Genomic DNA, 22,008 nt, shown 5'->3' on the forward strand with positions numbered 1-22,008 from the left:
TATGCTTCTGCTTTCTCATCCAGTCCAGGTGTCTTGGTCTCCTCTGTCTTTGGCATGAGTTGGTAGACTTCTGGTTTGTACTCATGTGTGGGGCTCAGTGATGTTTACCAATCAGCACTCTTAGGGTATGTCTACACTACCCTCCTAGTTCGAACTAGGAGGGTAATGTAGGCCTTCCACACTTGCAAATGAAGCCCGGGATTTGAATTTCCCAGGCTTCATTTGCATAAGCGGGGAGCCGCCATTTTTAAAACCCCGCTGGTTCGAACCCCGTGCAGCGCGGCTACACGGGGCTCGAACTAGGTAGTTCGGACTAGAATTCCTATTCCAAACTACCGGTACACCTCGTGGAACCTCGAGGTGTACCGGTAGTTCAGAATAGGAATCCTAGTCCGAACTACCTAGTACGAGCCCCGTGTAGCCGCGCTGCACGGGGTTCGAACCAGCGGGGTTTTAAAAATGGCGGCTCCCCGCTTATGCAAATGAAGCCCGGGAAATTCAAATCCCGGGCTTCATTTGCAAGTGTGGTATGCCTACATTACCCTCCTAATTCAAACTAGGAGGGTAGTGTAGACATACCCCTAGTTTGCCAGTCTAAGCCTTTTCTGACAGCCTTTCATGTACAGTATGATCACAGGCCCTAGCTAGTGCCCCATTTCACTGACTGTGACAGTGAACTAAAGCATAATCACCTGGAGAAGCCCATCACTGTGATTTTTGCTGCAAGAAATCTACAGTGTGCACTGCCTCACATAAACCATGCATAGCCACTATCTCCAAGCTCAAGGTGTGCTCCCTTGGTCAGAATGTACACAACAGCCTCCTGCTATGCAGACATAGTTGCTCTAGTAGCCTATCTATATGGGTCCTGTGGGTGTCCTCTGCAGCTCTTGATAAAGGTATTACATACACTTTTTTGCTAGACTGTCATGTTGTGGCATCTGAGCCAAGCTTTGTGTTGGTCTGACAAATTGTGAGGAAAGGATGGTGTACAGGAGGCTGTAGATATGTATATCCTACTTCCTGGATAGTTCTGCACAACCAACTTAAACCTATTCTACCACAAAACAACTTTTTCATTGGAATACGTAGAATTTATAAAGGCTTCATAAACCACATTGTAAGCAGACAGGCACAGAATGCATTTTTATTGTGTTATTATTTTAAAATAAAAGTGTTCTCTCTTTTCTGCTCAAGGAAAGGGGCTTTGCAAACAAACAACAGACAGTAAATACTCCCTTGCAAATCAGAAATAGGACAAAATTATGAATTTCAGTTCTGGATTCAAACTCCTTTAAAGCTGTGGGTGTCGAGAAGTGCCATTTTGGCTGTTCCAATGTAAAGCCCCAGAAGCTGGATCCAGATCTAAACTACATCAGGTGGCAAAGCTAGTTATACCCAGGCCCCTCAGTAATACAAAATATTAAGGGTTGCAGACAGAAATTAAATGAAAATGTTATCCTATCTTATTAGGTATTACATTCTTTTGCCATTTAGTACACAGCTATGCTATCGATAGGATTTCAGATGATGGCTAGCTGGACACAAAGTGAATGTAAAAACTACTTACAAGATATAAACAGTTTTCAAAGAAGGAATAGTAGGCAACCATGAAGTGATGGCCAAAAGGTTCACTGTGTTGTAAGTAAAGAATGTTCTGCATATCCCATAGCTGTGCATACCTTCATAGTACCAGGTGACGACTGCCACTTAATTGCAAATGATGGAGGAGCCCAAAACATCTAGTTGTGACTAATGAGCTCAAGCATCTCACCTACTTTGGACATACATAATAGAGGACAAGAGACACACTAGAAATGAGTCTATATAATGAAATAGCAAAGTTTGCAGATGATACAAAGATAGTTAACCCCAGAGCTGGCTGCAGAGAGTTTTAAAAGGATCTCACTAAACTGGGTGATTAGGGAATTAAGTGGCTGATGACATTCAGTGTTGATAAAGGCAAAGTAATGCATATTGGAAAGCATAATCCTAACTATGCATACAAAATGATGGGATCTAAATTACCTGTTACCACTCAAGAAAGAGATTTTGGAGTTATCCTGGATAGTACTCTGAAAAAAATTAGCTCAATTTGCAGCAGAAGTCAAAAGAGCTAACAGAATGTTAGAAACGATTAGGAAAAATATCATAATGCTACTATATAAATATGCACACCTTGAACACTGTGCGCCTTTATAGTCACCTCATCTCAAACAAGCAACAGAGAAGGGCAACAAAAATGATTAGGGCCTGGATAGCTTTCATACAAGGAGTGAATTAAAAAGATAGGGGCTTTTAAAATAAGAAAGTAGATGATTAAGCAGCAATATGATAAAAGACTGTAGAACCATGAATGCTGTTAAGAAAATGAATAGGGAAGTGTTATTTACCCTTTCACATATCACAAGAACTGATGTCATGCAATGAAGTTAATAGGCAGCAGGCTTGAAAGAAACGTAAGTAAGTACTTCTTCCTACATTATGGTCAATCTTTAGAACACATTGCCATGGGACATTCTGAAAGCCACAAGTATAACTGGGTTCAAATAGAATTAGATACGTTAATGGAGAATAGGTACATTAATGGCTATTAGTCAAGACTGTCAGAAATGCAAATACATGCCATGGGTGACTCTAAACCTCTGATAGCCACAAGTTGGGACTGGATGACAGGGGATGGATCACTCGATAACTGCTCTGTTCTGTTCATTCCTTCTGAAGCCTCTGGCATCAACCATGGTCAGAAGACAGGATATGGGCTAAAAGGACTTCTTTTTACTATTCAACACATTGATTTACCAACCCCGGACTGCAGTCCACCACAGTTTTGCCTAAAGTATGATGATTTCTTTACACTTGATTTTTAATGTATTTGCTTTATTAATTACTTTGAATTCATGATTATACTTCCAAGTTCAATGGTGTTTAGAAGAGCTAGAGGAAATGCACACATGACTAGGAAGTTTTCAGAGTTTCATATTAGATTAGCATATGTCTATTTGGTTTAACCCTCCTGGGATTTTCATCAGCCTTCCTTTTTAGTGATCCTTGGAAGGAGAAAAGGTAATTTTTTTTTATTTACGCAAGATTTACAGTAAAAATTGATAGGCTTTATAAAGAAAAAAGCATTTTCTTGGTAGTAGAGTACTATGCTATGCTGATGCCAGTATTTGACAATATGTACATAGTAATATTGAAGAGGGAAAACCAAAATATTCAAATGATGTTTCAGACGGTTGTGTGGATTTCATTAAGAAAACACATACAATATATAAAACTAAACTCATGGAGTGAAATTCCAGCTTTATTGAAGATAATGGGTATTTTGCCATCGACTTCAGTGAGGTCAGGATTTTACCTGTAGAAACTAAAAAGGAATACCAATACAACCCTGTGCTGGTCTTTGCTCATCAGGAGACTTGCCTACTGGTCAGAGTTTAGTCCCTTCGACCTAGAGAAAAGAGATTTTGCTAGGGAAACCCACTCTGTGGGTCATCACAGGCTACTGGTTTCTGGCCAAGGCTACTGTGAAGGTGACACCAGTATTTGACACCCATGAGTGCCTTCAAGCTGCCCTCCATGGGCTACTTTCTACCACTTTTCTGCTGTCCAGGGTTTGCAGTCTGCACAGGAAACATGGAAGGATTCTGCTCAGTACTTGGCACCTCTACATGTCAGGCATAGCAAGGGAATTCTCCCTCCTCTTATGCCAGATTAGTTCCAAATCTCTAGGGGTAGTTTATAAACCAAGCACAGGGAATCAACACAAATAAACTGGATCAGGATATGACACCTCACTCTCAGGGTTTATCAGAAGCTGGTCCTCCCTTCCGTAAAGAGAGGTGTTCAGACAGCTGTGAATAGTAGAGATCTTACCTTCCCTAATCCCTTTCTCTCAGAAAATGCAAGGTAAAAATCCTTTCTCTTCTCTGGCTTCCCTCCAAATTAGTTGTTCGGATCCAATTTTACAACTCTTCCAATCTCTTGTGGGACAGCAGGGCTGGCTGAGCTTAGAACATCTCTTTAACTCCTTACTTCTGTATGTGCACAGCTTTATATTAATCTTGATATTAAACTTACATAAAAACAAATATGAAAAAAAGAACCAGACAAATTTAATATGACACAGCAGATGGCAGTGTTATTGGCATAAGATGCTGTATTGCAAAGTCTCTGCGATTGTCTTTTCATCTAACTCAGCAACAATGCATCCTTCATGATATAAAAGGACATGGCTGTTGAAGATTTACTTTTAAAAAACTATGTGCTAAAACATTTACAAAAATAATAATAAAGCAAAGTTAGTTCTCATGTCCTGGTAGAAGTACAGAAAGAGTGAGAGGATAAGTTTCTGTCCAGGAACAATACAATATATAGACCTCAACAGATCACAAGAGAACTCATCTCAACATAACTGAAAACTTTCCCCTGTAAAATTGAGAGATACTCAACTTGGTGCAAATATCTATATTTCTATATAATAGATAGTTCCTAAAAATATTATAGACGGTAATAAATGTAGTTGGGCCACTAGTTGCTAGAGTTAGACAGACCCAGGGGACTATCCTTAGGAGAAAATGTTTGTTTTGTTTCTCCAGATTTGTTCAGCTGAATCCTACTATTCAACTGAAATGGAGCCTCTCAAATGAGAAAGCAACTTAATACAACTTCCACAGAGTTGGGCTGACTATCGGGGATTTTTCATTAGTGCTCATCTCCAAGGTAATCGAGAGCATCCCAAGAGTAAGAACTACAACAAAGGTATTTCTCTTTTCCTTCCCTGCTGGCAAAAGGAAGGCTTAGTTTCTGTTATTTTTATATAAAAATGTGCTAGCGTTGGTATTTAAAGGCATTATTAAGTGAAAGTTTTGGCTTGAAGATGAATCATGCATTTAACTATATAAGTGGAAGAGATAGTCATCATTTTTATTTCATCTGACAATGGGTTCCAAAGTCTTCATTTAGCTCCTTTGAAAATCCTATGTAGGCAATCAGAAGTCTCCCCCTATTCATCATCAGTTTTATTATTCTAGTAGAATATAACTTGTGAAAACCATGTAGTGGTAGGTAGTCTTTCAGGAAGCTGGGATCAATCCCACAAAAGGCCTTCAAGTCATACGGGCAGGTTCAGCCAATCAGCAGATAACAATGAGAAATAATATGGGATCTCCACCATTATTCCAAGTGACCTATTTTGTTTAACCAGGTTTTGCGCTCAACATTTACCATGACAATCAAGCTGACAAAGTTTGCAGACATAGGAAAGCAAAGAAAGATTTTAAAAAAAAGAAAAGATAAAAGTTTCGAGATAGTCTGCAGATACAAAATAACTTTTGAATAAACCAAAGTCTGGTTATACAATTCATATGCAGACAAGAGCAAATGTTACTCCTTTTGAGATTCAGGTTAAAAGTTTACGTGACTCTACTTCAGGATCAATCACAAGTACCAATTTTGGTTTAAAAATTTTAGAGGAAAACCAAATCTATAATTTGATCATGTTTGTACTTATAGATAACATTTTGATTATGCCCATGTAACAAAAAAAATTAACTTGTGAACCAAAAGTGTAGCTAAGCTTTTGGTCTCATTCAAACATTGGAGAGAGCTGTAGATGAAATGTTATTTTCAAATGCAGTAGTCAAAGCCAGAAACTAAAAGAGTTTAATGGTTTAAAGAATACTATTAATTCTTCAATTTTTTAGAAGATCAAAAGCAGATGTTAAAAACAATTTTTTTCTGTAAAAAGCAGTAGTCTTCTGAAGTGATGTCATTTGCTTTTAGCCATGATGTGATTTCTTTGGGATATAAATGTGCAGAACCTCAGTCAGGATGCAAAGCAGCAAGTTAAAGGGAAACTTCAAAAAGAACCTGAGAAAGGAAAACTGCGTCAAAGTTCACAGTAATTTCTGCATTAAATTCTGAAAAGGAAAGGGGCTTTGTAACGTGAGTCCTCAATTTGCAATTTCATGTGCACTGTTCATCTAAGATACTTTTCTTAAGACTGCTTTCTTCTTTAAGACTCGGTCAAAAATTAGCTTTCTGATGTTTTATTTTAAAACAAAAATCAGTTTCTTCTTTCATTTCAGAAGACTAAATCGATGGAAATGAGTTCTTCTTTACTTAGCTTTTTGGACAAAGGAACAACGTTTACCTGTGTAGCTCTTTCCATACTTTTAATATTAAAAGAAATTGATAGAACCCTGAAAAAGAATGAATAAGCCTTAAGAATGGCTAAAGAAAATATAGAATTGTATTCAGAAAGAACTTTTTAAAAGAATTCCCTAGATCATTTTAATGAAATTTAGACATTTGTTAATTATTAAGAGACAAAGAAAAATCAAGGCCATATGAATTCCATGTAATGGAATTACTGACCTAAAATCTAGATTTAACACTGAATTTCCTGAAAACAAAGCCATATTTGAATTTGGTATGCTAGACTGGAACTCCATGTAGATCTGCAAATGAATCATAAATGTTAGATCCAGTTCTGAATCAAAGTTTGGGAGTTAAGAGGATATATGTACTATTTCTTTAAAGCTGCATCAAGAAGCCAGGGGAAGGAACTGGGGAGGGTCTATATTTAATGCTAATTCAGAGACACATAAAAGCAATTTAAGGAATAATATTGATTTCACAAAGGCTCTTGTTTAGAATTAAAAGAAAATTACTCTGACTTTTTTTTAAACCAATCACATGAAATGGTGTCAAAATTGATTATTTTTCAATCAACATAAAAGAGCAAGAAAATGCCAAATTTCTCCAAGACTTTCATTTTTCTTTGAGTCCAAACAATGCTCTGTTGAGTGAACATGTCACTTGGCTCTAAATCACAAGAAATATAAATACAAAAAATGGTGTAGTACCAATTAGCTTATTAAAATATGAAATGGAAAATAGAGCTGAAAGGTGAAGGTGAAGACATATTCTTCTCCTATTGAAACCAATAGGCAAACTCCCCAAAATATTTACAAATACACTAATTTTGTACAAGAAAGCAGATAAGAATAACTACAACAGTGTCCTCTGAAAGTCTAATCAAATAATATTTCATTCTGAAAATGAAAATAATATATGCCAATGCTTTATACAAAAAGGGTAGAGTCACAGAGAAAGTGCAAAACAGCCCTATATAATAAGCCCAGTGTTATAACTTTGGTAGCCATAAGGAAAAATAAACAACATAAAAACTAGGAGTAAGGATTTAAAAGTAGAAACTTTACGAAAAATTACAGTTTATATCTCAACTAAATCTTAAACAAATTTGCATAGCATAGTGAAAATGCAACTAATAGAGCAACAAAACAGAAGTATGAAGCAAGAAGCAGGAAATAAAAAAAATCAAGGGGGAAAGAAAGCATCAAGGTATATCTACTCTACAGCATTATTTCGAAATATATTATTTCAAAATAGTTAATTCAAAATAAGTTATTTTGAAATAACGTGTCTACACATAAAATGCATTTTGAAATAGCGTTTTGCTATTTCGAAATAGCGCATCCACACTGATTGGACGCTGAATCACATTCAAGGCCAGCTGAAACCTGTTCCAGCAGGGCATCAGGTCAGTAGTTGTTTTGTGTGGCTGTTGTCTGAGGCTTAATGGGACCCCCCCGGACAGCCAGTTCTCAGGTTTTCCTGCTTGCTTGTCTTCCTTGCTGAGGGACAGCAAAGTATTTTTTTCTCTGATTACTCTGGTTGCCCTGACTTGGGACACCACAGCACTCGGCACCATGGAGCCAGAGCTGCCTCTGAGCACTCTGGTGCTCATTTTGGATGTCTTGCTGCAAGCCTGGCAGCAAGTGCTGGAGACTGACTGGCAGCTTCTGCGGCAGCCCAACCCCCAGGTCCTCTTCTGGACTCCCCTGGGGGCTGTGGAAGAGCAGTGGCCGGACACCAGCATGCCCCGCCGCATCTGGCGTCTGGACACCAGCAGCAACTGGTGGTACCACATCATCCTGGAGTGCTGGGGAGACCAACAGTGGACCCACAACTTCAAGATGAAAAAGGACTTCTTCCTCGAGCTTTGTGAGTGGCTCGCCCCTGCTCTGCGACGGTGGGACACACACGAGGCTCATCATTCCCTCTACAAGCATGTGGCCATCACCCTATGGAAGCTCTCCACACCGGATAGCTACCAATCCATGGGGAACCAGGTCGGTGTGGGGAGATCCACCATCAGAGCAGTGCTCATGCAGGTATGGCAGTCTCCAGCCACTGTGGTGGGGGCGGGGTGCGAGGAGGAGATGGGCTGCCCTAGGGAAAAGGGGAGACAGGGTGCAAGTCCCCTCCACGTGAGGGTTTGGTCTGTCCCAGCCACACTACAGACTGCCTGCGGCAGCCAGGATTGCAGGGGGTGTTGCTCCTGGGGAGGGTGCACAGGGCAGTGGTGGAGAAGGAGCACTCTGAGCCACCTGGCACCCCAGTGACTCTTGGTGGTTTTGTGTGTCTCTCTGCAGGTGGTCAAGGCCATCAACAGAGTGCTGCTCCACAGAGTCATCCACCTCACTGATGTGGGAGAGGAGAGGAGGAAACCTGGGAGCAGGGAGCTGGAAGGAGGAGGCAAGGGAAGGAAGGGGGAGGAGAAGCTCAGGGTTGGGGGTCTTGTCAGCCCACCTGTCTCCCAACACTGTGTGGTGGGGCCTCGGTGTCCCCGGGGTGGAGCGGGTATGGAGGAGGGGCAGGAGAGGAGGAAGAAGTGGGATGGGGAGCAGAAGTGAGAGGAGGAGCGATAGCTGGAGCAGCAGCAGGCACCAATCTCTGCATTATGGTGTGCAGGTGGCTGTGGATGGCATGGCCCTGGTCACGCAGCTCCGGCAAGCTCTCCCTCCGCAGCTGGAGGTCTTCCTGCACCCAGTGCTCCTGGCTGTTCAGCTGCCTTGGCAGTAACCCCAGGTGCTGTCGCTGGTAACCCTCCTGGTTTCGGGTGTGCTTGCTGACAAGCGTGTGGGAGGATGTCCTGGGCGGAGTGGTGCGCCCTGCACTCACAGCTGGTGTAGCTGTGGAGAAATCAGAGAAGTGGTCGATTCTCCTTGGGGACACAGCGGGTGAAGCCCAGCCCCCCTCTGCAAGGTGAGGACAGCAGGTCTCCGGACCATCATGTCCTGCTTTCACCAGGACTATGAGCTGGCCCGGGACTGTACCCATGGCCCTGTGCTGTATATAGTGTGGGGGTGGGGGGAGGAAGGATGTGCCCTGCCTCTGCATAGAGGGGACTTGTGGAGGGAGGGCATAGTGCAGTATGGGTACGGAGCATGTCATGTGCCTTTATGCATACATGTGTGCGGGTAACGGGCCAGGGCCCGTGTGGCAGCCAGCCGGGGCCACATTTCCTGGCTGGCACAGCACATGCACAGGTTACTGTGTGATCCGTGCTCAGCAAGGCCCACACACGTGGTCCCTAGGCTCCCTCTCCTCCTCCCGCCCCCCCGCCTTGCATAAGGGGACAGTGATGGCACTCACATGTCGAGGCCTCCCCGGCCTCGGAAGACAGTGGTGATATTTCTGCGGGTATGCCTCAGGGGTCCAGGGTGAGTGCCACCCTCCAGGCTCCTGCGACTCCTGGCTATCATCCTCCTCCTCCTTCTTCTGCTCCGTGCCCTGGTCAGGGCCCTCTGCCCCAGGGTCGATGACCACCTGGGGGTCATGGACCGTCCAGTCTCCCAAGATGCGGTCCAGGGCCTCAAAGAAGGGCAAGGGGTCTGGGTCTGCCCCTGGTTAGGAGCTGTCCCTTGTGGCCCTGGCATAGGTCTGCCTCAGCTATTTATCTTCATGTGTACCTGCTCCTGGGTGTGCATGTGGCCTTTGGTGGCCAGGCTGTCAGCCATTCATCTGTAATCGGCCACATTCCTGTATCTAGTGTGGAGATCATAGAAGTTGGAGGATTCCCCCCAAACCTCAATGAGGTCCATGATCTCCGTGCTGGACCAGGAAGCTCCTGGGAGCTGCCAGACTGCTCCTGGGGAGCAGTGGAGGGATGGCTGGCACTGGCTGGCTCACTCATGCTGGCAACTGGGTCAGGGGCAGCACCTGCAGGCTCTGGGCTAGAAGACCTGGAGCTGGCACAGGCCTTGCAACCAAGCAGACTCTACCCCTTTAAGGGCTCCACTGGGGTGGGGAGCAGAAGAGTTTTCCTGGTTTGGCCCAGAGTGGCCAACAGGGCACCCTGGGAAGGGCTGGAGGCCCCCATTACGAAATAAGCACTTATTTCGAATTAGCTATTTCAAATTTGGGGTTATTCCACATAGAACGAGGTTGACCAAATTTGAAATAAGCACTACGCTACTTCAAATTTATTTCGAAAAAGTGGTTTGCCTGTGTAGATGCTATTAAAGTTAATTCGAAATAACGGCTGTTATTTTGAATTAACGTTGAAAACAGAAAAAATTCCCTTGGCCAAACTTCAGTAAATGTGACAAAGGAGGTAACAGCTGGGGATTGTATGATACCAGGTCTTAGTCTTGCTAAACATTGAAAATGTGGCCTTTAGAGAAGAATTAATAAGAGACAGAATAGTCATAGGAATGAAACATAGCAAGTTGTCAGAGTCTTGTCACTTAGACCCAAATATAACTCAGTTCATCAGACATGTAGTTTATATGCTAGCTGCAGTGGAGACACCATATCATACCATACTGATACAACTGAAATGAGAAAGACAAGTCTGAAAGGAGCAATGGGAGTGTGCTCTCAATATAATAGCACTATACCACAGCAACATAGGAGACCAAAACAGCTGGGTAACAAGGAAGAACAGAAAAGCTGTAACTGCAGCAAGACAGTGAGCAACATTTGGAAGGAATGTCCAGGAAAAGGGAAGAATGTAAAAGATGACAGAAAAATAGGCCTGTGACGGGGCGCTCCCGCCCCGCACTCAGGGCGCTCGGGGGGACGCCGGGCGGACACACCGGGGGGCGGGGAGCCAGGACAGGCCCGAAACGTCGGGCTGCGCAGATGCACCAGGACCCGGCGCGGGGAGCGCCGGGAGGCAAAGGGCGCCGACAGACAAGGCCCAGGAGGGAGGGGCCAGGGAGGCGCGGGCTGATGACGTCACGGGGGAAGGGAGGCTGAGGAGCGTCGCAGAGGAAGTGACGGACAGGGGGAGCGGAGCCGGCGGGGGATTTAAACCTGGGGCCGGCATGGCGAAGGGGGAGGAGGTGAACGGAGCAGCAGGAAGGGAGAAGAAGGGAGAGGTGAGACGGGGTAACGCGGGAGAGGCGGGCCGGGAGGCCTGGTGGAGTAGGAAGTGGCCGAGGGCAGGGTCGTGGAGCCCGTGAGCGGGTGTGTTTTGGGGCATTTCCCCCATCCGCTAGGGAGGGACCGTGGGTCCCTGCCTTTAGGGCCCTGGGCCGGGGTTCGGAGAAGGGGCGGGCCCGAAACCCCTACTCCGCTGACCGACGGATCCAGTTCGGGTGAAGGCGCAAGCAAGCGCAATAAAGGGCCATCGGCCGTGTTGTTGACTCACTGTTGTGGACTCTTTGTGACAGACTAGTTTACAAGGCCATTTTGCAGCTGCAGTTTCTCAAAGCCGGTGGAAACAATCAGGATGGAATACTGTCATCAGATAATGATCCCATATTCTCATTAGTATGACCAACACAAGAAATCTTACATTTAAAATTGACTCAAAGTGAAGATCTTTCAATTGGAACTCTCTCCCTCCCCATTTAGCTACTGTGTACACCTAGAACTATCATCTTATTAACCTCTGCTCACAAAATACAGAGTAAATCAGTGTTTAAAGAGAGTCTGTATAAAGAGATCCCTCACTCCCTTCTAGGGAAAATAGAGAAGTTACTGTAAATGATTGTTGAAGTCTTTAGAGCAGTAAAGACTCTGTTGAGCTTCTGTGGCTGAATATTCCTAACATCCCTCTATCATATTCAGAGTGTATCATATGTTAGAAGAAATGGAAATACTGTACAGTTCTAAGGGCATGTGAGTGATAAAGTGGGGCTATGGGCCACTCTAGTGGAAGTCAAAGCTATCACTAAATTACCATCACCTAAAGTGTCTTAGAACTGAAACAAAAAACAGGACTGTGTAGTTCTGTAAAGACTAACAAGAATTCTGTTTAAAGACTGAGTGAATTCCCTCAATATAACAGAAGGGTAAACAGATATTTACTTAACCAGTCCTCCAAAGGCCAAGTTCTTTATAAACCACATAAAGAGGACTCTGAGTAGTTTTAAAAGCACAGGAGTGCAATTTTGCAGAGTTGCCAGCTCCCACATTTTTATTTCAAGTTGCATAATATTTCAGGTCCTTTTTTTTAGGTTTGTCACATTCTGGGGTGCAAGCCAGACAAGTGAGGAGTTGTGTCATCTCCTGCCTTGTAACCACGAGTCTCTTAAAATACTCTGCAATTGCAGGTCCCTTTTGTGGATGTTTCCAGCCTAGCATGCATGTACTGCTTGCCTGTAAGTAACTCTGGACCAGCAGCCCTGGCTCCAGCAGCCTGCATTTTACACCACAACCACACTTTGGCCTCTACCAGGCTTGGCTACAGTTGGCAAGAGGATCCCCACATCCCCCATTCCCAGATGTTGCCAAGACAGTGTGCTCTCCAATGTCCAGCCCTTTTCTAGGCCATTCACAGGAACAATGAGGTTACTGTGCTCCTCTAAAAAGAAAAAGTGCATTACTTATTGCTTTAACTGTAGCTAATTTTCATTTTAATCCAAACTCAGCACAGGGTTGGTTTAGAGAGAAGATAGGATTTTAAATAATAAGTTCAACTATAAAGGGCAGAGTTCAAAATGGTTACAAGCAAGTGGGAGTTAGAAATGCTTTCTAGATACTAAAGACTTAACAAAACTAGTCTTGGTTCAAGGTAAGATTCTTACCACTCTTTTTTTCTAGAAAGATCGCTGCCAACTCCTTTCGTGGTCCTGCAAAGTTCAAAGGATTTGTTTTCTTAGACATTTATCATGAAAGATAATTTGAGATTACTTGCCTCTGTCCTTTATAGTCCAGTGGACCTTTGAAATGGATTCTTTAGAAAGTTATCCTCCTAAAGTAAAAGTTCTTTCAAGCTGTAACAAAGGAGACATGGAATTTGTCGATGAAGAAAATTCCCTGCTGGCTTCTTCCCCTGCTGGAGTTTGCTCAACTGAAATGAGTGGCTACTGCTACTCAACTCTGACGACAGTGGCTACTGCTACTCACTGCGGCTGTGTCCAGACTCAGGGTATTTTTTGAAAAAAGTAGCCTTTTTTCAAAAAAACTTCACCTGCGTCTAGACTACGGCCGTGTTCTTTCGAAATTAAATCGAAAGAACGCGGCTTTTCTTTCAACGGCGGTAAACCTCATTTCACGAGGAAGAACGCCTTTTTTCGAAAGTGCTCTTTCGAAAAAAGGCGTTCTTGAATGCCAACAGGGCTTTTTAGAAAGAGAGCATCCAGACTCACTCACTGCTTTCTTTCGAAAAAGCGGCTTGCTTTTTTGAAAGTTCCACTTGCACTCTAGATGCTCTTTTTCGAAAGAGGCTTTTTCAAAAGTATCTTTCGAAAAAGCCTCTTTCAAAAGAGGCTTGCAGTCTAGACATAGCCTGCGAGAAACCTTAATAAGCCATTCTTCAGACCTGCCTAGTAAACATATTTAGTTCTATATTTCTTTCATATTTGTATGGTTTCCTAGGAATTTACCATACATACATGATACCAGAATATTAATGATCAGTGTGTTATTAGTTTTCTAATGATCCTTTCCAATGAATTGTAGGGATATGTTAATGAAAGATTGTGATTTGGAGACCTAATCAAAGAGCTCTACAAGCAATCCCAAAATGTTGACAGTTGATGAAGACTCTGGCATCTCCCATCTGACTGATCCTTCATCATCAACACATGAAGGAGATATTGTCAAACAAGAAGAGAACAACTCAGACTCATACTGAGAAGATCAGAGTGGCAGACTGACTGTCCTGAGAGACTCAGAGACTTGCTAGCTTGTCTTAGAGAAGGGATATTTGAGGAAAATGATGGTAAAGTCTCACTCAAGAGTGATGTGCTAGTAACCTCATTGCAGGAGGAGTAACGGTAGTTCTAATTAGGAGCTTTAATTCGAACTACCTAGCCTGTGCCGCGTGTAGCCGCGGGCAGGTTGTTCGAACTACTGGGCATTTAAAAATGGCGGCGCCTGGGAACATGCAAATGAAGCCTGGGATATTTAAATCCCGGGCTTCATTTGCAAGTTTGAATGACTACATTAGCCACCCTAGTTCGAACTACGGTGGCTAGTGTAGACATACGCTCAAGTAGCTGACATATTGAGATTATGGAAATGTACTAGATGGGATGAGAATGTAATGTATGTGTTACTAGATAGATAACACTTCATGTATATGTATATAAGATTTCATCTGGTTTTCTCTAAGATGGAAAATGTAGCGATATGCTTATGTAAGAATGATTTGGAGACGCTTTCTCATAGGGGACAGTATTATTTAAAGATGTGCCCTGAAGGCAGAGAATGGGAACCCTATACGGCTGCGTACAACAGCTCTCTACAGAAGCTCTCCAGTTTGTTTTATTAATTTTTTTTCCTTTCTTATTCACTGGTTTCTTATTTAATGAACTCCAAGATCATTACAATAGTATATAGCTGGAACTGTTCTTTAGCCCCTAAACTATTTGATTGGAATCCATTATTAATACATTGCAATACCAATATATTTTAGCTGTAGTTTCTCCCTATAACTCTGTAGTTTTAAAATACTGTGTCTATGAATTATATTAAATCCAAAGAGCATAAATAATTTTTTAAATAAATGTGGGGAGAAGTAGGAAGACTTTGGAAGATGGTGCACAGATTTAGTCATTTGTTATCATACAACGTATCTCTAAAATCTTGTTTATTTTCCCTGGCTTCCTAAGCACATAATTAAGGAACTCTATTTATCTAATTACCTAAAGATTAACAAATACCTATTTCTACATATATAGGATCATGTGCTTTCATGGGCAAAACCCACACAGAATCTGGAGATGCTACTATTTTCTAGAAGGTGGCTGTATGTTTGGTATCTTCCATTTCATTTGTGAAACAAAAATTATTGATGACATTTCAATTATTCATGTGGTACAGGTTTTTGACCAGAAGAAAAGAATCTATATTCCATATTTTTACCCACAAGAAAAGAAAGCTGCATAACACTGTAATGTTCATGGTGTCATTCTTGCAGTGGATTTGCAAAGTTCAGTGAAACACATGCTTCTTAGGAAGGTCATTTAGAGAATAAAATTATTCTGAATTTTCAAGTTTTGCATTTTTTCAAACCTGGTTACAATTATTGCCAGCTTATGAAGAGCTGACCTCTAGATGTTTAAAAATTGGACATTAACATAAGAAAAGTCTTTCCATATCAACTTTATCTGATTTAAGGTATATATAGTATGTACCTCTTCCAGTTACTTACTGATCATCTATTTTTAAGAGCAGCTTAGGATTCTGTACACCAAAAAAATCAATTTTAAACACTGGACAACATAGTAGACAACAACCATCTAACTACTCAAGAAATAAAACCAAAGATACCAGGATGAGTTAAAGCAAGCAAAGTGAAGAGGGAAAGATAACAAATATCATACCAGCCATAAACCACCAAAAAACATTCTACAGTTTTTTAAAAAGTGGTGATATTTTGGCAGACAAATTTCATAGGTTGGAAGATTCAGTTCCATATCCCAAGGTTCATCACATCAAACAACCACTTGCTTACTGATTTAAGATGTTATGGTGAAACCCTTAAGTCATAATTAGTGTCTGGGTGCAGACAGAATGAAAGCGAGTTTTAAGGTAAGTTTTAAGGGGTAGCTTATTTCGGCATTTGTAAACCTCATTCCATGAGGAATAATGCTTATTCCAAAATAGCTATTTTAGAATAATGCCTGTGTAGACAGAGCAGCTGGAGTTATAAAATAATTGGCCTCTAGCCCTTTCCATGATGTCCTGCTGGTCGCTCCATCTACACTCATCAAAACTCAGTAGTCGACTCCCTTCCCCTGGAGGCCTTAAAGCTGCATCCTCAGAGAAAAGGGATCATTGAAGATAGCAGGCCCTGACAGATCTGAGAAACCCAGCAGCTGCCACTGCTTCCAGGTAGCTCAAAATAAGCAAATCTGTTGCTTGCACCCAGCTCTCCACTGCTCCCAGGGAGAGGTCTCCAAGCTCCCAGGACTCTGCCCTGGAACAGAAAAGATGTACCCCTTCCTGGTCTGATGCAGAGATCGTGGACCTTATTGAGGTTTGGGAAATTAGACCAACCTCCAGGATCTCCACACCAGATGCCGGAACACCAACATCTATGGCCAACAGCCTGGCCACCAATGGGCACATCCGCATGCAGGAGCAGGTGCAGATGAAAGTTAAAGAGCTCTGCCAGGCGTATGCCAAAGCTCAGGAGCCAGAAGCTGTGGTGCATGGTGTGCAGGGGAGAGTGTGTGGGATCTAGCAGCATGAGCCATCCCCATAGAAAGCTGATGAGGGTCTCCAAGATGAGCAGGGGGCTGGGTTCCTGTAGGGTCTGGGAGGCAGCCTGCAGAAACTGCTGCAAGAGGTGCAGCACAAGCTTCAATAGCTGTCAACTGCCCAGAGGCAGCTCTGGCTCCAAAGCTGGAGTACTGAGGTGTGTGCAAGAGCAACCACAACAGGCAAATGAATGGGTTTGCTGTCCCCCTAGGAGGTAGGCAAAAAGAGAAAAGCCTGAGACACTGTATTGAGGGGTCCCTTTAAGCACAAGCCTCAGATAGCCTCAGGCAGCAGCCATGGGAAGTGAGTGCTGTCCTGGTGCCCTGCCTGAAGTGCTTCCGGGTGGTCTTATATTCGAGTCACTGCCCAATAAATGTGGCTGCTCTGTTTCGAAATAGCTCAGTACTGTTTCTATGAGCATTTGGTGTGTAGATGCGCTATTTCAAAATAAGCTATTTCAGAGTATTACTTCCAGAATAGCTTATTCTGAAAAAGCATGCAAAGTAGAAATAGTGTGTGTGTGTTTTACCGCAAAAAAAGCGGATACATAAAACAATAAGGATTAAATAATTAATTCTGGGTATTTATAGTACTTTACTTGATTGAAGAGATTTGGATAAATCAAGAACTGATATCAACCTTCCATCAACACTCAAACCAAATTGAAATGGAATGCTCCCCCTTCCTTGAAAAAAATATTTTCGTGTCTTTACCTCTTCATGTTCTGGTTCTGGCCAAAACTAGAATCTGAAGTGTGGTTTTCCTGCAGAACACATTACACTTTGGTTTGTTCTTGCCTATAAAAGAGGAAATGCCAAAAATCTGTTCTTGTCAGCTTACTGAGCAGAATATTGCAGGTCCAGAGGTCCAAATACATTTGCGGCAAATGGCTTAACTTATGGATGCCCACTGATATAATCAAACTTATCTTCCAAAAACTTCAAAAAGTGCCAAGAGATGGCTGTTTCTAACAATCTTGCATAGAGCAAAACAATTTTAATGCTAAGATTATGAAATGTGCCTTTATTGTGAGCCTGAAAAATCCTTTAACTGTAATGAAATGCAGAACTTCTTTTTTACACACCAGCCATGATTTGTGGTGAATGAAGAATGGGTGATGTTAACTGTACTGACACCTGAATAGCTTAATAAGAAAATGCAATTTTATATTGCCAGGCTACTATGTATTTAGAGATGAATTATAGATTTTGAATTACTGTAATTTGGGGGGGGGGGGGGAGAGAGGGGAAACCTAGATATTTTGGGAATGGAATGTTAATATAGAGAAAAGTGTTAGTTTCAGGATCAATACAGTGAACTGAAAGCAGAGCATAACTCGTGGGACTAACAACATTGACACAAAACATATGGTAGCAGTTGCAACAAAGCAGTACTATGTAATACTGTCATCTGCATACACTTTTGTAACACCAAGGCAGAGAAAGGGAGAAGTGCTAATTTATTTTCTCCCTTTCTGTTCAGCATATTCATTGCCGTTTGTCAGGATGTGACATATTTCTCTTCTATCTGGGTTATAGCATTATGGGGCTGAATACAGAATTGAGGCATGCCTGCAGTTTACTGCTTTCTAGCATACTATGCTTTTCAGAGGGAAAAAGGAGGTCTGCTGTGTTTCATGGCAGTAGTATGCACTGTTATAATACTTATTTCGGTGTTCAATAGGACAACATTAATGATTAAAAAAATTGTGTCAATGAGAAAATATTGTGTAATATGCTGGCATCTTTATTGCAATTTAGCATTTAGCAGGCCACCCAAAACTGTAATTTTAGTATATCTGTTTTCACTAGAAATAAATTAAACAAGGAGCAGGAGAAGAGAGAGACTATGCAACTTCCCTTGTTAACATATTGAAGTAAGCAAACGAGTATAATAAATCATTTTGAACTTTTTCTCTTACTATAGGATGAACATAAAATTAGGTGTGAGTAGAAGCTACTCTACTAAATATGGCAAAGATGTACCCTCCAACTTTGAATTTAACTCCTGAACTTTTCCCAAACATATGCATCTGTGCAGTTGTGGTGGTATGAAGGAAAGATGCATTTTGTAACAGAGAAATACCATCAAATGTTCCTTCCCTTGCTCATTTGGACATTCTCATTGGGAATATGGTCCTTTACATGAATAAGTCTGAGGTACTTTGAAATGACAGCTCTGAATCAAGAGCACAGGACATCCTGATTCTCAGATAACACATATTCCTTTAAGGGTGCATCTACATTGCACCCGTAGGTCGAAATAAAATATGCAATTTGAGCTACGCAAATTGCATATCTTATTTCAATCAAATTTTGGAATTTGCGGCTGTGTACTAAATAAACCGCTATGCTATTCCAAAATGTTCCTTAACCCTCATGGAATGAGGGTAACAGGGACTCTGGAATAGCGAGCCTATTATTTCAAAATCTAATTCGAAATAACAGGCTGGTTCAAAAGACACAGAATACCTGGTATCCTGAAATAACGCCACAGTCTAGATGTACCCTAACAGTAATAGGCAAGGATATAAAAGAAAACATTGGGACAGATATTTTGAAGTGAGACCAGTACCTGTCATCCCTAGTCCCTTGCAATTATCTGATCAGCTTTCAGTTTGAACCATGCACAGAAACTGGAGTAACCGTGGCAGTTAATTGTGTCCACTGGGCAGCTGATATTGTTTACTTTCCAGAGCCCTTCGTTGCTGCCAGTTATGAGGTAGCAAATGCATGTCCTAACAGGGCTGGACAGAACCACTTTAAAAGGGTTCAGCTCATTCTTTTCAGACTTCAAGCTGCGATACTACAGAGATTTAGGGGAGTTCTGGCCCAGGATTACAAAATATGTACAGTACCATGGCAGACAAAATCATCTTTTTATCTAGGCATGTAAACCTTGCTCAACGCCACAGTAGCATCTACCAGGCCTCTGCATTACCATCATAAGACCCAGAAAGCAGTGTCTCAGTATAACATGATATTCTCTATGTAATGCAGGAGTTCTGGCAATAGAATATCAACTGGCAATAATTTGCAATAATTTCCAGCCCAGAACAAGATGTTTATATCTATTCTCTTGATGAGTAAAATTAACAGTAAGACAAACCACATTCCTTTTCAAAACAAATTTCTGCTAACTAATATTTCTTCTAGATTAGAAATGGTCTTGGGCATTTTGGTGCCCTTGGCAGACTACACTATGTGAGTCCTCTCCTCTCTATTATTCTCTTTTAGCCCATTTCATGCCAACATTTTAATATAGATTTATTTTCAGAACTTGGCCTCAAGCTTTGAGTAAGAAGTAATTTTTTAAACTCCTTTCTGGTTGTCCTTTCTTCACTTTCCTGCCATGCCTCTTCCTTAGCAGTATGTCTTCAAAACCTTCTGTTTTCTCTTCAAATTTATAGTGCCATAGCAATTATTACTCCATCTTTGCTTTTTTCCTCACCAACCCACTGTTCTATCTTCCACATTTTCTATGTTGTTTCTTTCAGTCTTTTCTCTCCCATCTCCAGTCTTTTCCATTAAGCACTCTTCCTCCTCTATTTTTCCCATTCCTTGTCAGACATCCCCATCACTTTAACACATCCTTGCTTTAGAGGAGCTTTGGCCCAGCATATCTTTAATCACTCAAACTCTTTTGCTCTCTTTCACATACACCCCTCCCCATTCATTGGCCCTCTACAGAAAGAAAAACTCATAGTCACTATCCTAACCCAACACACCAACTCACTTTTGTTGCCCCCTTCATACACACAGGAATTCATTCAGACTTGCTGCACGTGTTCCTTCTTTTTTATCTCCCAAAGGGAAAGACCTACATGACAAAGTATGTATATATGAGAGGGAGACTACAAGGTTCTTCCTTTTCCTTCTTGGTGGAACAAATCACATTTACTTGGCTTTTCAGGCGCGGTGTACTGATCGGAAGTCAGCAGTATACTCTAATTGGTTTAGTCTTGGCCAAAAGAGAAACTCCTATTCCAATTAGCAAGTCAGCAGTAGCTCTGTAAGGGAACTCTACAATGGGAGGGGACTAATGGGTGCAGAACTATTGGCCTAATTAGGGGGTAGGAGTTCAGAGAGAAGTGTCAGAGGACACTAGGATTACAGGAAGGAGACGTAAGCAATCACAGGAGAAAAAAATTTTGCCTATTTTTTCATTCTCAGCTTGCCTGCGTCTAAACTGGCATGATTTTGCGGAAATACTTTTAACGGAAAAGTTTTTTCCATTAAAAGTATTTCCGCAGAAGCGCATCTAGATTGGCACAGATGCTTTTGCACAAAAAGTACTTTTGCGCAAAAGCATCCGTGGCCAGTCTAGACGCAATTTTGCGCAAGAAAGCCCTGATCGCCATTTTAGCCATCGGGGCTTTTTTGCCCAAAACAGTTCTTCCCTGTCTACACTGGCCATCTTGTGCAAGTAGTCTTGCGCAAGAGGGCTTTTTCCCGAGTGGGAGCGTGAAAGTATTTGTGCAAGAAGCACTGATTTTGTACATTACAAAGTCAGTGTTCTTGTGCAAATTCAAGTGGCCAGTGTAGACAGCTGGCAAGTTTTTGCCAGTCTAGACGCACCTCTAACATTTATGTTGCCCTGCTATCCTTGCACCATACATTCTGCCTATCTATTAGGATCTGTCCCTTTCCTGTCCCTATATGAATATCAGTTCTTTAAGTGCCCACCCCAGCTGGGTCCTCCAAACTATAATCTGTGTCAGCACAAGCATTTTTCTTCAAATGTGCCATTGTTGCACTGGTGCTGTGCTAGCACAGGACTGACTACTACTATTTTGACCCAATGTATTCTCTAACCATGCTAAGTATAGATCGAGAAGACATGGTACAGTAGTTAAAAATACTAGTAGCCACTGTCCGCTTCTCTGTTCTAGCATTTCCATCATTGCTACTTCTAGTGGAACTGCATTAACAACAGTGCAATGTGGGAAGTCTGAATAAAATTGCTAGTAGAGAGAAGTCCGCAGTGGCTTCCTCTCCTCTAATGAGTGTAATTTCTCTCCCTCAATGTCATTTCCTAATATGTTTAATTTTTCAATGATACTTTTGATTAACATGTTAGCTAGGCATTTCCTCCAAACTCAGTTTACCAGATTAGCCATAAACAGTAATACATAATTTCACGTACCCAATACAGGGTAATTTATTCTGACAAAGTATAATAGAAGTTATTCAGATAGAAAACAGCAAACCACATTAAAACTGAACAAGCTGGCCTTATTTCTGACAGGGTTTAACTTGCTTTGAAGAGAAAAAACTAACAAACCTGTTTTTTTTTTTCCTTTCAAAACTTTGGAGACACCTAATTGATCTTCGGGCACACACATAGAAATAAACTGCTGATGATGTTGTCCTGCACTCTCAGTTGTAAACATGTTGTCATGCATTGCTACATTATTTTATAGTCACTTCATCCAGGACTCTCAGGCCAATTAAGGAACCTTGTAGGCGGATGACTGTTTATGTTATAATAAAACATATATCGCTTATTATAGTTTTCAAAAATTTGTGTGTG

The sequence above is a fragment of the Pelodiscus sinensis genome, chromosome 5 (genome assembly GCF_049634645.1).
Source record: "Pelodiscus sinensis isolate JC-2024 chromosome 5, ASM4963464v1, whole genome shotgun sequence".
NCBI classification, from domain to species: domain Eukaryota; kingdom Metazoa; phylum Chordata; order Testudines; family Trionychidae; genus Pelodiscus; species Pelodiscus sinensis.